This window comes from Mirounga angustirostris, unplaced genomic scaffold, assembly GCF_029215605.1.
Source record: "Mirounga angustirostris isolate CCGP_5_RB_7025 unplaced genomic scaffold, mMirAng1.0.hap1 SCAF_6, whole genome shotgun sequence".
NCBI lineage: Eukaryota > Metazoa > Chordata > Mammalia > Carnivora > Phocidae > Mirounga > Mirounga angustirostris.
In genome coordinates this window covers 54,596,374-54,613,101 of record NW_026991714.1, presented here as the reverse complement: position 1 = coordinate 54,613,101, position 16,728 = coordinate 54,596,374, and the positions used below count along the sequence as shown (strand labels likewise).

At 39.0% G+C, this 16,728-nt stretch overlaps 1 protein-coding gene and 1 pseudogene across 5 annotated transcripts in view; one reads left to right on the top strand and one right to left on the bottom strand.

Annotated features, from left to right (window-relative positions):
• DNM3 (dynamin 3) overlaps positions 1–16,728 on the top strand; it is a 560,145-nt gene that overhangs the window by 33,331 nt on the left and 510,086 nt on the right. The gene's annotated exons all lie outside the window — the stretch shown is intronic.
• Positions 7,618–9,296, bottom strand: LOC123845585 (small ribosomal subunit protein uS5-like; annotated as a pseudogene).

Genomic DNA, 16,728 nt, shown 5'->3' with positions numbered 1-16,728 from the left:
CCACACAGGACTACTTGTGGCTTTATATTGAAGTATTTTTGCTGTTTGGGGCATTTCCTTTTATCTTTTCAAGGACTTCATTTGGAAAATTAATGTTGTTCCAGGTTGAAATATCTGTCTAATTCTGGCTTATTAGGAATCTGAACATGTGTAACACTTGTTTTCTATTTTATGGTTATGGAAAATAAGATTCTCTTTTTCCATCTGGGGACCCACATTTTTTTCCATTTATAGATTTTAGTGATACAAAGAAGAGTCTAGTATGAATCGGAAAAAGTCAATATTGAAAACCTAAATCATAGAACTTTGTTTCACTTCTGCATAGGCCCTGAAACCATGGAAATAAATTAAAACAACCATAATTTTAGCCACTCAACCATCCCCCATAATGCAAGTAAGCTTTCTTTTGGTGTATTTTTTTTTTTTTTAAGTGGGCTCCTTGTTGGGCTTGAACTCATGATCTTTGAGATCAACTCCTGAGGTGAGATCAAGTCGGACACTTAACTGACTGAGCCACCCAGGTGCCCCTGCTTTAGGTGTATTCTTGAAACCATATGTAAAACACATTTTGGTAAGCTAAAGCATTATTTTGAACCCAAGAATTTTATATCTATTAAACATAATAATAAGTGGGATAATTTTTAAAAAAGAGAGACTGTTCCAAAGCAAAGAATTATAATTAACCCTTCAAGTGTTTTATAAATCTGCTTGTTATAAGTTGAATTTAGCTGAGGTGAAGATTCCACTCACTTTAGTCTTTTCTTTACAATAAATCTTTTTTCTTGAACTTACTGCCTAGTAGTGATTTTATGATAATCAAAGGCTACCTTTGAGTTTCATTCACTTCAATCTCCTTTCCATTTACATCCTCTGTAGAGGTGCTAATCACCAGTGAAATAGTTAAGAGATGACACTAAAAGCAAAAAGAAGCACTAAAGGACACAGATAATCCATAAGCTGAACAATCAAGTTCCTTAAAAAAAAATCACCAACAGGGTTATATTGCCTAAAGACATTATTCCATGATTTTCCCACTTGCAGTGGAGAATAGTCTCTGCCTTTGATTTTCTCCACTCCTCTTGCTCCATCGCCACCCCAGTGGCATGTTCTCATTAACCCAATTTCTTGACCTTTAGCTACTGCACTGAAGAATTCAAATTCACAAGAAGTGAATTGCCTCATTCATATCTGCAAGGTTCGAATCATGGTTAAATTTTAGGCGGGGTATCTGATTACGAACAGGCGTGAGTGGATGTTCTTTAGTGAGGATCCACACTTGCTAAGCTGTATTGTTTCATTCACTCATTTAGCTTTTCCATAGCACTGGGGACAGTGATTCTCCATGTAGTCATTGTGACATATCATGCCATCTTTAGGTGACTAATGAGGTTCTAAGAGAATTTAAAAATAAAGTAAATTTTCGGGGTGCCTGGTTGGCTCATTTGGGTAAGCTTCTGACTTCGGCTCAGGTCATGATGTCAGGGTCCCAGGATTGAGCCTCGTGTCAGCATCACCAAGCATTGGCATCACATCAGGCTCCCTGCTCAGTGGGGAGTCTCCTTCTCCCTCTCTCTTTGCCCATCCTCCTCCCCCTGCTCAGGCTTGTGTTCTCTCTTTCAAATAAATGAATATAATCTTAAAAAAAGTAAAATTTTCCATATGCCACATGGAATTATTGAGAAGAATGAAGGGGCAGGTACTAAAGAAAAGATGTACAAGAACTCCCCCAAATAAGGATCACTAACAGTTTCCAGAGGCTTTAATAATTTTTGTTTTGTTTTGTTTTTTACATAGATTGAAAAAATCTCATACTTCCTTGGGGATAGGGACCTTGTTTTCTATTCTGTTGTATCTTTCCACAACCAGTAACACATTTTTCACAAACTGAGTAATCAGGAAACATTATTTTTAAATTCCTTTATTTTATTTTATTTTTTTTTGGGAAGTTGGGAAAAACTTGAATCTGTAAATTGATAGGACTGTGGGAATTTATTCATGAAAAAGGCTTGCAGCTGAGGCTGACTTCTTTCCTATAGTAGACATGCTCCTGGTAGAAGGATCTGCTGAACCACTTCTATTTTTCCCATGAACTGGAGAACAGACTTGTATTAAGTGACAGAGATAAAAGTAAGCCTCAATTTATTACATTACTTTTCTTCATAGATGGGAACCCAGGCCATACTATTCATCATTCAGGGGAAAGTCTGGTGGCCATGACTTTATTTCTTTTATATCATATTTTTGCATGAAAAGGTATGTCATTAATACCCTTAGGAAATAAGAGTATTCTTTTGAGTCCTAGAGGGACCTTTTATCAAGTAGATTCTATCTACCTCAGTGAATAGATTTCTGACTTTTAGTTCAATTTTTCTTTTTTTAAAAAATGGAAAAACCATAAATATATTAAAAAACAAATATGCTGAGGAAATTATCTATCTGATTGGTTTCTCTGTCACTCTGGGAAATTTTTATACTATTCCAGCCTTTATAGAAATTTCCTAAAATTTTAGCATGGAGCCTCCCCTATATTTTCTGTCAGAGTGTGTAGTTTTACAATAAAGTTAATGGATTTTATGATAATGCATTTAATTTTATCTATGACATTTTCATAATTCAATCTCTTGCCCCGAAATCAAAACAAATGTACTTTTGGCTTATCCATTAGTTTGAATCATCTATATCATTCCACCCATACTCAGTTGCTTACATATACTTGCCGTCCGCCATATGAAAGGTACTGATTTAGTTGTTCAAAGTAGCAAGGGTTGGAAAGAGAATGTTTTTTTGTTTAGTATAATTTTCAAATATCAAATCATAATGAGTTCAAATGAAAAATGACAATGAATTGAGTAGCTGTGTTTTTATTTAATTTATTTATTTTTAAATATTTATTTTAGAGAGAAAGGGCATGTACACAAGCTGGGGAGGGGCAGAGGGAAAGGGAGAGAATCCCAAGCGGACTCTCCACTGAGCTCAGAGCCCAATGTGGGGCTCCATCTCACAACCCTGAGATCATGAGCTGAGTAGAAATCAAGAGTTGGATGCTCAACTGACTGAGCCACCCAGGCGTCCCAGAGTAGCTGTGTTTTTAAAATCCAGGCTTCTCTTTGTTACTGCTCAGAAAAAAAATGAAGAATTATATGATGTACCTCAATCAGTGGTATCTATTGAGAGTCCAGACCACTTTAGATTACTTTGAATATTTGAAAACATGAAAGTGTTCAGACAGTTTATGTTTCCATGTAATTGTCTTACTACTGTATCACTCAAGGGTGTGGTTGCAGATGATCTAAACCACTCTAGCTATTTAAGAAGAAAAAAATTAACGTAAGGAATTAGGTGCTTGCTAATCATTGGAAGGGCTGGAGGATTATACTCCAGGCTGACCCTCAAGGAATGGCTTCAGAATGACACTGCGTTACTGGCCATCAAGGAAACTACTACTGTAGTTAGTTAGGAAACTGGAATCTTAGGAAATCTGTATGTCCACTGCTGCTTTCGCCACTTCCAGGAGTCTTGAAGCAACTGTTGTGTTCTGGAATATTCTACCTTAGCTGTGATTCATGATCAGACTGTTGTCAGCACTGTTAGCTTCAAAGCTTTCTGTTGCCTGCTAGACCTACACCAGCAAAACGCCTTGAGTACTGCTTCTCCTCCATTTAATTTGACTCTGAATTCAGGTTGTACAGAAGTACGTCTAATAGTGAAAACTGAAATGCATGGAGATTGCTAGTTACTAAGGGAGTCTGGGAAATGAAGTTTTATTGTTTGTTTGTTTTTTAGCATTCTAGTCTCTGCAGTATAGGAAGGCAAATAAATAGATGCAGAACAGAAGTTGAGCTAGCCAGTTGCTGTATCTACTAGAAATGCTCTTATTATTATTATTTTTTAAGATTTTTAAAATTTAAATTCAATTAACATATAATGTATTATTGGTTTCAGAGGTAGAAGTCTGTGATTCATCAGTCTTATATAATACCCAGTGCTCATTACATCTTGTGCCCTCCTTATTGCCCATTACCCAGTTACCGCATCCCTCAACTCCCCTCCCCTCCAGCAACCCTCAGTTTGCTTCCTATGATTGAGAGTCTCTTGTGGTCTGTCTCTGTCTCTGGTTTCGTCTTGTTTTATTTTTTCTCTCTTCCCTATGAACCTCTGTTTTGTTTCTTAAATTCCACATCTCAGTGAGATCACATGATAATTGTCTTTTTCTGACTTATTTCACTTAACATAATACCCTGTAGTTCCATCCACATCATTGCAAATGGCAAGATTTCATTTTTTTTATGGCTGCTAATATTCCATTGTATGTATATATTACCACATCTTCTTTATCCATTCATCTGTTGATGGACCTCTGGGCCCTTCCCATAGTTTGGCTATTGTGGACATTGCTGCTATAAACATTGGGGTGCATGTGCCCCTTCAGATCACTACATTTGTATCCTTGGGGTAAATACCCAGTAGTGCAGTTGTTGGGTTGAACTACAAATGCTCTTTTGTTATTCCATGTGATTGCTAGAAAATAAATTTAGAATTTGACTGATTAAATGAAGGAAACAATTTTCAGATATAGACCATGTATGTTGCATTTAGGTCTCCATGTAGATTTTTAAAATAGATTTTTTGTTTTTATTATCTAAGTCTGCAGAAGAACATCTAGTAATCAATATATTGTCAGATGTGCCAGCTGGAATAATTCAGGTATCTATGTGTATTTATAGTTTAAATTCCATATGTCTTCTCTTTAGAACTTGGCTATCTTTTGAAATTAAAACTTTTCCCACTGGTAATTATGCTAGTGCATTTAATTGAGATTATTTTTTTGGCATAAAGAGCATTAAGTAGAGCAAATGGGAGCATAAGCAACATTGGTTGAGTAAACAATAAATTAAAGAGTCTGTAATGGTTAAATAGCATACTCTTGAATATTCTATGAAGTGAATTTTCCTTTCCATGGTGCATACTGTCAGGACAACTGGCCTAGCCCAAAGTCAGAAAGCAGAATAAACTATGATAAAATGAAACATTAGAAATGAACAGGCCTTACTGTTAAATGTCCTGACTTCTGAGGCTATCTGTTGAATATCTTCTTTATAAATGAGGAGAAAGATTTGTAGACCTAATTGCTATAAATGTAACTACTATATTACTTTCATCTCTGGAACTAGAGGGTACTTCTCTGATTGCCTTTGCTAAAGGTGCATCCCCTCTTCCCTGGGACTGTCTGTTTTGTTAATCATCCTTAAATATTCTCATAGCACTTGTCATGATCTGATTTGTTTTTGTTTATGTGTCTGTCTCTGAACCTTATTAGAATGCAAGCTGCATGAGGGTAAGTGCTTTGCCGTGTTCACTGTCCTCAGAACCTACAACAGCCTGGCACGTAGTGGGTACTGAATATTGGGACAAATGAATGAAAGGGGAAACGTCATTGGAATAACAATCAGAAGATCCAGCCATAAAAACAGGAGACTAACTGCCTGTCAGCAAGATGCCTGTATGTTCTGTGCAGTTGGAGAAAATATCTGTCCTGCTAAACCTTGTATATACACAGCTGAGCATGGGACCCGGCACCTAGTAGATTTTTTAATGAATATTTGTTGAGTAAATTAACTAACCATGACTCAGATCATCCTTTTTTGTGTTTAGTTTCCTTATTTCAAGATGAAGGGAGGGATCAGATAATCTTTAAGTCCCTATTTATTTATTTGAGAGAGAGAGCATGCGTGTGCCCTACCAGAGGGGGAGAGGTAGAGAGAGTGGGAGGAGGGAGAGAGAGAATCTTCAGCAGGCTCCATGATCAACGTGGAGGCCCTAACACCAGGCTCATCTCACCACCCTGAGATCCTGACCTGAGCTGAGATCAAGAGTCGGACGCTTAACCAACTGAGCCACTTAGGTGCCCTTTTAAGTCCCCTTTTAGATTTAACATCTGTGATCCCAGATCTGTATATACTTTGGTTAGGTTAGTTGTGTTTTTGTTTTTTATTTTTTGTTTTGAATCCCCAGGAGAATTTTCTGTGGTCTGTTCTGTTGAGCAAGTTAAGCATTCCATGATTTTTATTCATATATAAAATGAATTAATTAAGGACATAAAATTTGCCTTTTTTTTTTTTAAGATTTTATTTATTTATTTATTTGACAGAGAGAGAATGAGAGAGCACATGAGAGGGGGGAAGGTCAGAGGGAGAAGCAGACTCCCTGCCGAGCAAGGAGCCCGATGCGGGACTCGATCCAGGGACTCCAGGATCATGACCTGAGCCGAAGGCAGTCATCTAACCAACTGAGCCACCCAGGCGCCCCATAAAATTTGCCTTTATTCAAGAATGTTGACATTAACAACAAATGCTTAATGTATAGTAACCACGTGTCTTGAATGAGACAATATTTTTCTCTATAAGCACAATTTATTAAATAGCAGTATATAGTGAGTTAGTCTTATACTTTTACAAGATTTCTTATTTACAAAAATCACAAATCAGAAGAAAAAATACTTTGCCATACCATATGCTGTAATTTTTATCCTGAAAAATAAGTCCTCATTGTTTGTGGCCTACCCAGCTATTGTGTAGTTGATTGAATGTGCTTGTTCAATGACCGTAGGAAGAGATGCCTCCAGTGGGCATTTAGCTTCTACTGTGGGCAGGTTTTTTATTACTAAAGAATAATATTGTACTGTTAAGTGGACAAAGAAGTTCTAAAACTATGTAGAGTGTGACAGTGTTGTTATGAAAAATATATGGGTAAAAATGTCTGGAAGGTTGAAGATAAAATATTAAGACGTTGGGTGACGGAATTGGAATTGATTTTTTAATTTATTTATATTAAAAACATTTTTTAAAAATTTGATAAATATTTATTGCACACGTGTTATGTGTCATGAAATGTAACAGACATTGGAGGGTGCAGCAGCAAACCAGACAGACATGGGCCTTGCCCTCAGAGCCCTCCCAGCATAATCACTTCATAAGCAAGCTCTTCCATAGCTTTTCTTTTCTTTTTTTTTTTTTGAACACTACCTCAAAAACTAATGATGTACTATATTTAAAAATTTTTTATCCAAATGAGCATGTACCACTTATATTATAAGAAAATGATTACCAAAAATTTCTTCCATGAATTATCAACTAGGTGTTCTATTCAAAATACACAGGCAGAATAAATAGCTATTTAAAAAAGTAATAAAAAAAATAAAACAATCAATTTACTAGCCTTTCCTTTTCTTTCATGACATTGATATTTTTGAAGAATATAGGCCCATTGTATTATAGACTCTTAATTTTGGGTTGTATGATTCAATTTTTTAAGCATATGACTTTATATTTTAGTTTCAAAAACATGGAAATATATAAGAAAGAAAACATTCACCCATGATCCTGGTACCCAAGGATACTGTTGACATTTAGGCAGACTTCCTTTTTTTCCCCTATGAATTTACTTTTCAACATAATTGGGATCCTTCTGTATATGTAATTTTTGTATCTGATTTTATGAGAATTTCCCATGTCATTGAAGACTCTTTGAAAGCATATTTTTTGTAGCTTCCTTATATTCCTTATTACACTTACACTAACATATATTTAAATACTCTCATTGTTGGGCATTTAAATTGTTTCAGAAGCTCAGGACATTCCAGTCTTGAATTTGGGGGCCTCTTTCTGGGTAAGGATTTGCTTTCTCTCCATATGCCAATGTATTTGTCTGCTCAGAGTGCTTGTCATACCATCTGCAGTGACAGTGCATTGTCATTTTCTCAGCCTGACTTCTGGGAGATCACAGGGAGCTGAATACCGCTGAGTTAAACAGAAGTTCAACTTGGCTGCATCTTCAAGGTCTTGCTTGGTTTCAGTCTTTTTTTTTTTTAAGATTTTATTTATTTATTTGCCAGAGAGAGTGAGAAAGCGCGGAAGAGGAAGAAGCAGGCTCCCCACCAAGCAGGGAGCCCGATGTAGGGCTCGATCATAGGACCCCAGGATCATGACCTGAGCTGAAGGCAGATGCTTAACTGACTGAGCCACCCAGGCGTCCCTTAAACAAGCTTTAATTCACTTTATTTTTCTTGTATAAAACTGTGTGGATTCACTTTATTTTTCTTGTATAAAACTGTGTGGTGGCCATAGCAGGAGCCTGGTGTGGGTCTTTATAAGATGGTCAGTGAATCCCTGATGGGGAGACTTGGTGAACACAGTCTCTTTCCAAAGGTCAGGGGTGAGACAGCTGTAGGTCTTGGAAATGGCATCCAAAGTGGCCTTGGCCAAGTTGTCAGGGTGGCAGTGCAGCCCCTGGCTGAGGCGTAGCAATCGTCAAGTCATCAGGACTTTCTTTCTTTCTTTCTTTCTTTCTTTCTTTCTTTCTTTCTTTCTTTCTTTCTTTCTTTCTTTCTTTCTTTCTTTCTTTCTTTCTTTCTTTCTTTCTTTCTTTCTTTCTTTCTTTCTTTCTTTCTTTCTTTCTTTCTTTCTTTCTTTCTTTCTTTCTTTCTTCTTTCTTTCTTTCTTTCTTTCAAGATTTTATTTATTTCTTAGAGAGAGAGAGATCCCAAGTAGGCAGATAGGCAGAAGGAGAGTGAGAAGCAGGCTCCCGCTGAGCAGGGAGCCCAATGCAGGGCTCGATCCCAGGATGCTGGGATCATGACCTGAGCCGAAGGCAGACGCTTAACTGACTGAGCCACCCAGGCGCCCCAAGTCATCAGGAGTTTCTTGGGCACAGGGGCTGGGGCCTCTGGGGGTGCAACGAGGTGCACCAGCACAGAGCCATAGTGGCCAGTCACCTTGCCTGGAACAGTGTGGGGTTTGCTGATCTTGTTCCCCTAGTAGTTTCACAGCACAGGGACAATGGAGAGCTTGGCCAGGATGATGGCTCCATGGATGGCAGTGGCTACCTCCTGGAACACTTAACACCCAGACCGATGTGTTCACTGTAATCTCTGATGGCAACAAACATCTTGAACCTGGTCTCCTGGGCAGCACAGGTCTGCTTTTGCACAGGCATAATCTTCAAAACCTCATCCTTGAGGGATGCCCCCAGGAAAGAGTCAATGATCTCAGATTCTCTGATTGGCAGGGAGAAGAGATAGATCTCCTCCAGGGACTTGATCTTTATGTCCTTAGCCAGGCGGCCCAGCTTGATGACGGAGATCCACTCCTTGTCATCGGCCTTGCCTCCTAGAACTCCACAAGCTCTGTGGCCTCCACCTTGCCCCGATCATAGCTGCAACTCTGGCCCCAGATGCCACTGCTGTGGCCTTCCTTGCCGGGGCCCCTGAGCCCTTCCAAACCACTGGCATCATCCGCCATTTGGTGTTTTCTCAGAGAAGAAGCTGGTTTCAGTCTCAATGAAATTCCTTGAGGTCTGAGAGAGAGAGTTTCTGGTTGGAAGAATACTCTGTGGTTTCTTGGTAGAAACAGTAGCCCATGGATTGTGATTTGGTTCTGCTGTTCCCTCTGGGGGATTCATATTAATGATGGAGGAGGCAGAGGTTGGTTAAATCTATCACCTCCTGAAGTGGTTCTTTTCTTCAGAATAAAGGAAAAGAATATGCATCATCTTCTCTGTGATTCTTTTCCTAACACTGCCTTGTAATCCTCCACACTGGACCCAGCCTGGTTAATCACCTGCTCCTCTGAATTATCCATGAATCTTATCCTTAGGTACATATTGCAGCCCTCATGCTGTACTGTGTTCTCTTGTATATAAGCCTGGCTTCCCTACAAGGCTTTGAGTTTTGTATCAGTTAGACTTTGCACTGCAACAAATCACATCAAAACTTAGTGGCTTAGAGTAGCAGCCATTTATGTAGCTCATGATTTTGTGGAATCAGCAGTTTGGGCTGTGCTCAGCAGGGCTCAGCTGATTTTTGCTGGGACACACTTATATGGACAGATGCTGGGTCAGAGGAGTCTGGCTGATTGATGATTGGGACACCTCAGTTATTCTCTTGTGGTTTCTAATTCTTCAATGGGCTGCTTGAACTTGTTGACATAATGGCTACAGGGTTCCCAAGAGCATCAAGAGGGCTAAACCTTAATATGCAGGAACTTTTCAAATTTCTGCTTCTGATACAATTGCTACTATCTCATTGTCTAAAACAAGTCATATGGCCAACCCCAGGGTCAGTGTGGGAGAGCACTATCAAAGGGCATGGATAGAGGATGTGTGAACAAATGGAGCCATTCCTGTAGTCAATCCACTACAATTTCCTTAATGTCAGGATTACATCGTACTCATCTTTATATCCTTAGCTTGTACCATGTGTTTGACATAAGGTAGGTGCGTGGGAAATGCTGAACTGATGTGTACAGTTATCTGACTCCCTTAGTGTGAACCCAAATTTGAGTAATCTTTGGGATACAGAGAGAGCATTAAGGCAGTGCTCTGGGATGCTGAGCTTTAGGGGACTCTGGTGCTGGCTGACTAGGAGTTGAAGAGGTCAAGGATGTGCCAGCAGGCCAGAGATGTCCCACCTAGAGATTATGCTCTACCTTCCTCTAAATCCTGTTCCAAGTAAAATGAACTCCTAAATTCTCTACCTAAATGGCCTTAAGTTGCTTTCAGGACCTGTGTAGGTCTCTCTCTCTCTATTTTTTTTTTTTCTACTAAAGGAAGACTGCACCACTGTGTACCTCCTAGGCCCAAGAGATGGCCAAGGGGTAGCATTTGCACAATGAAGATTAGAGTGGGTGGACATTGGACTTTGGGTTGGGGTACCTGTAACCTTGCTTTGGAGGTTCCAGAGAGTGTGGAATGGAACTGGGGGTAGGATGAGATATATATAGGCCCCAGGCAAGGGTCCCCTTTGCCTTGGACTGCAGAGGTTGGGAGGCGGCCTAACCAGGGATCTTAAAAGGCTATTGACAGTAGTGGGACTCTTCTAGGGGCTGGGCTGGTCTTAACTTGAATTCTGGGAGTTTTGATTAAATCAGATGACTTCAGGAATATAATGAACTAAAAAACTGCTAAATAGCTGTTTAACTTATTATATTTTATGGCAGTAAATGAATGTGGTGCTTCTTTTGTGAGATTATGAGCTGAAATTTTGGCTCCTGTCAATATATGGCGAATTTGTGAGATTATAATCTCTCTTTTAGGAAATGTGTCAAGTTGTTAAGCTAGTTTTCCTCTATAAATGGTGAAGTCTTTTATTTGTAGTCTAAATGATTAGTCTACAGAGCCTCCTGGATAGTAATAAAGTCAGTACTGGGGAGACTGGCTGGCTCAGTTGGTGGAATGTGCGACTTAATCTCAGAGTTGTGAGTTTGAGCTGCACATTGGGTGTAGAGATTACCTAAAAATAGAATCTTTAAAAGAAAAAAAAATGAGTACCAATTTACACAGGACTTTAGCATTTATAAATTTAATGTGGACTAGAGGGGATCATAATAGAAGTTCAGCATAGTGAGGCATTTAAAATAGTTTTAAGAGATGGAAAGCTGGAGGGCAAAGCAGATACAGGCATACCTCTGAGTTATTGCAGTTTCAGGTCCAGACCATTGCAATAAAGTGAATATCACAGTAACTCGAGTCAAATGAATTTTTTGGTTTTCCAGTGTATAAAAGTTATGTTTACACTATATTGTAGTCTATTAACTGTGAAATAGCATTATGTCTAAAAAATGTACATACCTCAATTAAAAATATTTTATTGCTGAAAAATGCTAACTATCATCTGAGCTTTCAGCAAGTTATCTTTTTGCGGGTAAAGGGTCTTGCTTCAATGTTGATGGCTGCTGACTGCTCAGGGTGCTGAAGGCTGGGGTGGCTGTGGCAATTTCTTAAAATAAGACAACAGTGAAGTTTCCTGCATCAACTGACTCTTAATTTCACGACAGTTTGTAGCATGTGATGCTGTTCCCATAGCATTTAACCACAGAACTTCTTTCATAATTGGAATTAATCCTCTCAAACCCTGCCTCTGCTTTATCAACTACGTTAGGTAGTGTTCTAAATCCTTTGTTGTCATTTCAACAATCTTCATGGCATCTTCACCAGGAGTAGATTCCATCTCAAGAAACCACTTTCTTTGCTCATCTGTAAGAGGTAACTTCTCATCCATTCAAGTTTTATCATGAGATTCCAGCAGTTTAGTCTCATCTTCAGGCTCCACTTGTCATTCCAGTTCTCTTGCTGTTACCACCCCATCTGCAAGTACTTCCTCCTCTGAAGCCTTGGACCCCTCAAAGTCATCCATGAGCGTTGGAATTGACTTCTTCCAAACTCTTATTCATGTTGATATTTTGACCTTTCCTATGAATCACGAATGTTCTTAATGGCATCTGGAATGATGAATCTTTTCCAGAAAGTTTTCAATTGACTTTGCCCAGATCCATCACAGGAATCACTATCTATGGCAGCTCTAACCCTATGAAATATATTTCCTAAGTAAGAAGACTTGAAAGTTAAAATGACTACTTGATTTATGGCCTGCAGAATGGATGCATTAATCATGTCTTACATCTCCATCAGAGCTCTAGGGTGATCAGGTATACTGTCAATGAACAGTAATATTTTGAAAGGAATCTTTTCTTCTGAGCAGTAAGTCTCAACAGTGGGATTAAAATATTCAGTAAACCATGTTGTAAACAGATGATGTACTGTTATATAGGCTTTGTTGTTCCATTTCTAGAGCACAGGCAGAGTAGATTTAGCATACTTCTTAAGGGCCCTAGAGTTTTCAGGATGGTAAATGAGCATTGTCTTCAACTTAAAGTCACCAGCTGCATTAGCCCCTAATAAGAGAGTCAGCGTGTCCTTTGAAGATTTGAAGCCAGATAATGACTTCTCTTCTCTAATTATGAAAGTCCCAGATGGCATATTCCAGAAGAAGACTGTTTCATCTACCCGGAAAATCTGTTGTTTAGTGTAAATGATGTAGTTTTGGAATAGAGGTGAGGTTTGGTGGGGTGGGATCCAGAGCCGAAGGCCAAGAAAAAATTCTTGAGATGTCTTTGGTGCAAAAAGGTAGTTTTATTAAAGCCCTGGGCAGAAAGAGCTGTACAGGGTTGTGAGGAGCAATTGATTATATACTATGGGGCTGGGGCAGGTAAGGAAAAAGGGAGGTTTTCAAAAGAACTTTCATATGCTAAAGAGGACCTACAAGATTCTGGAGGCCTTGCCATCATCAAGTTAAGATTGTTTTTCCCTCTAGTAAAGCATTAACATTAAGACAGTTGGGAGCGTCCTGGAAGAATGTCACACATGTCCCACCCAGGAGTAGAGGGGGAGGGGGAAGGTTGCACAGTGTCAGTTTATGCTTTGTCTTCAGCTAGCCTTCTGCTCCCTTATCATTACCACCTTCATTAATTATCTTAGCTCAATCTGCTGGATGACTTGCTGCAGCTTCTACATCAGCACTTGCTGCTTCACCTTGCATTTGTATGTTATGGAGATGGCTGCTTTCCTTACACCTCATGAACCAACCTCTGCTGGCTTCAGACTTTTCTTGTGCAGCTTCCTCACTTCTCTGAGCCTTCACAGAATTGAAGAGAGTTAGGGCCTTGCTCTGGATTAGGCTTTGGCTTAAGGAAATTTAGGTCTTCTATCCAGACCACTAAAACTTTCTTCATATCAGCAGTAAAGCTGTTTCACCTTCTTTTCTTTCTTTCTTTCTTTCTTTCTTCCTTCCTTCCTTCCTTCCTTCCTTCCTTCCTTCCTTCCTTCCTTCCTTCCTTCCTTCCTTCCTTTCTTTCTTTCTTTCTTTCTTTCTTTCTTTCTTTCTTTCTTTCTTTCTTTCTTTCTTCTTTTTTTTTAAAGATTTATTTATTTATTTTAGAAAGAGAGAGGGAGAGTGCGTGCGGATGTGCGTACACTGTGAGGAGGGGGCAGAGGGAGACAAGCAGACTCTCTGCTGAGCGTGGAGCCCATCGTGGGGCTTGTTCCCAGGATCCTGAGGTCATGACCTGAGCTGAAACCAAAGGTTGGACACTTAACCAGCTGAGCTGCTCAGGCACCCCAAGCTGTTTCACTTTCTTATCATTTATGTATTTATATATGCACTTTAAATTTACTTCAAGAATTTTTTCTTTGCGTTCACAACTTGGCTGTCTGGAGCAAGAGACCTAGCTTTTGGCCTGTCTCAGCTTTTGGCATGCCTTCCTCACTGAGCTTAATCATTTCTAGCTTTTGATTTAAACTGAACAATGTGCAGCTCTTTGACTTGAACACTGAGAGACCATTGTTGGGTTATTAGTTGGCCTAATTTCAGTATTGTTTTGTTTTAGGCATTAGGGAGGCCAGAGGAGAGGGAGAATGACAGGGAATAGTCAGTGGAGCAGTCAGAAGGCATACGGCGTTTGTGGATTAAGTTTGCTGTCTTCTTATATGGGTGCAGTTCTTAGTGCCCCAGAACAATTGCAATAGTAACAACAAAGATCACTGATCACAGATCACTGTAACAACTATAATAACAATGAAAAAGTTTGAAATATTTTGAGAATTAGCAACTTGTGACATAGAGACATGAAATAAGCAAATGCTGTTGGAAAAATGGCTCTGATAGACTTCCTTGACACAGGGTTGCCACAGACCTTCAATACGTAAAAAATGCATTATCTGCAAAGTGCAACAAAGTAAAGTACATTAAAAGGAGGTATGCTTGTATAAGAAACAACTGGGGAGACTTGTGTTACTGTGGCTAAAATGAATTTCAGAGATACTTTCTTTTGTCTCCTCCCCTCTTCTGCCCACCTCCCTCTTCTTTAAAGAATCCCATTGGTCAGTAAGTTGTTACATGGAAAATTACCTTTGCCTCTGGTAATTGCTTTTAGGAATTTTGGAATGATATGGGAGTCCTTAACAGAAAAGTTAGAATCAAAGCTTATTGCATTCTGGCTATGGCTTGAATTTGAAATAAGAAAGGGCAAACATAAAAGTTGTAGTCTTATAATCTGAGGATTAAGTTAAGAAGTCATTAGCAATGAACATGTGTCTAGTAATTTCATTTACAAGCCATTTGATTAATGACTACACTGTAAACATTTCTTCAGACTCACATAGCTGTCTTAAAGCTGAATTGTTTTTGCAAGTTGGCACACAGTTATCTTTTCTGGTTTAATGTTTGAAAGACTCATTACATATCTTCTTACTAGAAAGTTATTTCCCACTGGTTATAGTAGAATTATATTTTAATGTGATATGATTGGAAAATAACACATTATCATCAGGAGAAGGTAGATTTATCAGGCAGTTGAATTACTGGAGATGTTATTGCTGGGAAAACCCAATTACCCCTGGGTTGTGGACAAGGAACTTCCTGTTTCCTACTGGAGATCTAAAATTGATTACATTCAGGCTAGTAGACTTATGCTGTAATTCCTAGAATCACAAGATTCTAGAGATATTAGGACTTTAGAAGCTATCTAATCCCACACCCTCATTTAAAAATAGTTATTTGGGTGAAAGGTCTCTTGCTCAAAGTCACACTGGAATCAGAACCCAAAGACCATAATAGCCCTGACCATTACTTCTAAATACAGAGTGTCTCTTCTCTGTTTATACAAGGTATACATTCTGAATAAATGAATAAAATCTTAAAAACAAACAAAACAAAAAACCTGGGATCGAGTACTGATTGGGCTCCCCGCTCAGCGGGGAGTCTGCTTCTCCCTCTCCCTCTCTCTCCCTGTCAAATAAATAAATAAAATCTTTATACATTCTGGAGGCAGAATCTTTTAAAATTTTGTTTACATCGGGGCGCCTGCAAGGCTCAGTAGTTAAGCGTCTGCCTTCGGCTCGGGTCATGATCTCAGGGTCCTGGGATCGAGCCCCGCATTGGGCTCTCTGCTCCGCGGGAAGCCTGCTTCTCCCTCTCTTGCTCCCCCTGCTTGTGTTCCTTATCTTGCTGTGTCTTTCTCTGTCAAATAAATAAAATCTAAAAAAAAAAAAAAAAAAAAAAAATTTTGTTTGCATCTAATATTTAAAGGGTTTTCTATAGTTTTCATGGATGTGTTAACTAGAAAGCCAAGTCTTAGTCTTTTTTTAAAGTAAGTTCTTTGATTTACCTTTATTATTGCCGAGGTGTATCACAGTAGCAAAATCGTTCCATTCTTCCTCTTCTTTTTTTCAGTATAATTGACACACAATGTTACATTAGATTTAGTTATAAAGCATAGTGATTCAACAACTCTCAATGTTATGCTATCCTCACCACAAGTGTAGCTATTGATGTGAAGTGGGCTGGGAGTGAGCAGTCCAGAAAGAATTCTTGAGACGTTTTCTGGGTAAAAAGGTGTTTTTTATTAAAGTCTGGGGACAGGACCCACGAGCAGAAAGAGCTGCCCTGGGATTGTGAGGAGCAATTGATTGTATACCTTTAAGTTGGGAGGGGCAGAGATAAAGGAAGTTTTCAAAAGGATTTTCATATGTTAAAGAAGACTTGGGCGTCTGGGTGGCTCAGTTGTTAGGCAACTGCCTTCAGCTCAGGTCACGGTCCCAGGGTCCTGGGATTGAGTCCCATATCGGGCTCTCTGCTCCGTGGGAAGCCTGCTTCTCCCTCTCCCTCTGCAGCTCCTCTTGCTTGTGCTCTCTTTCTCTCTCTGTCAAATAAATAAATAAAATCTTAAAAAAAAAAAAAAAAAAGAAGACTTACAGAATCCTTGAAGGATCAACCTTGGCAAGCTAAGGTTGCTTTTTGCTGCTAGCAAAGCATTAACATTAAGGCAGTTGTGAGTTCCTTGAGGAATGTCACTTTGCCTGTCTCAAGTACTTGCAAGTTGTAAGGAAATTTAATTTTAT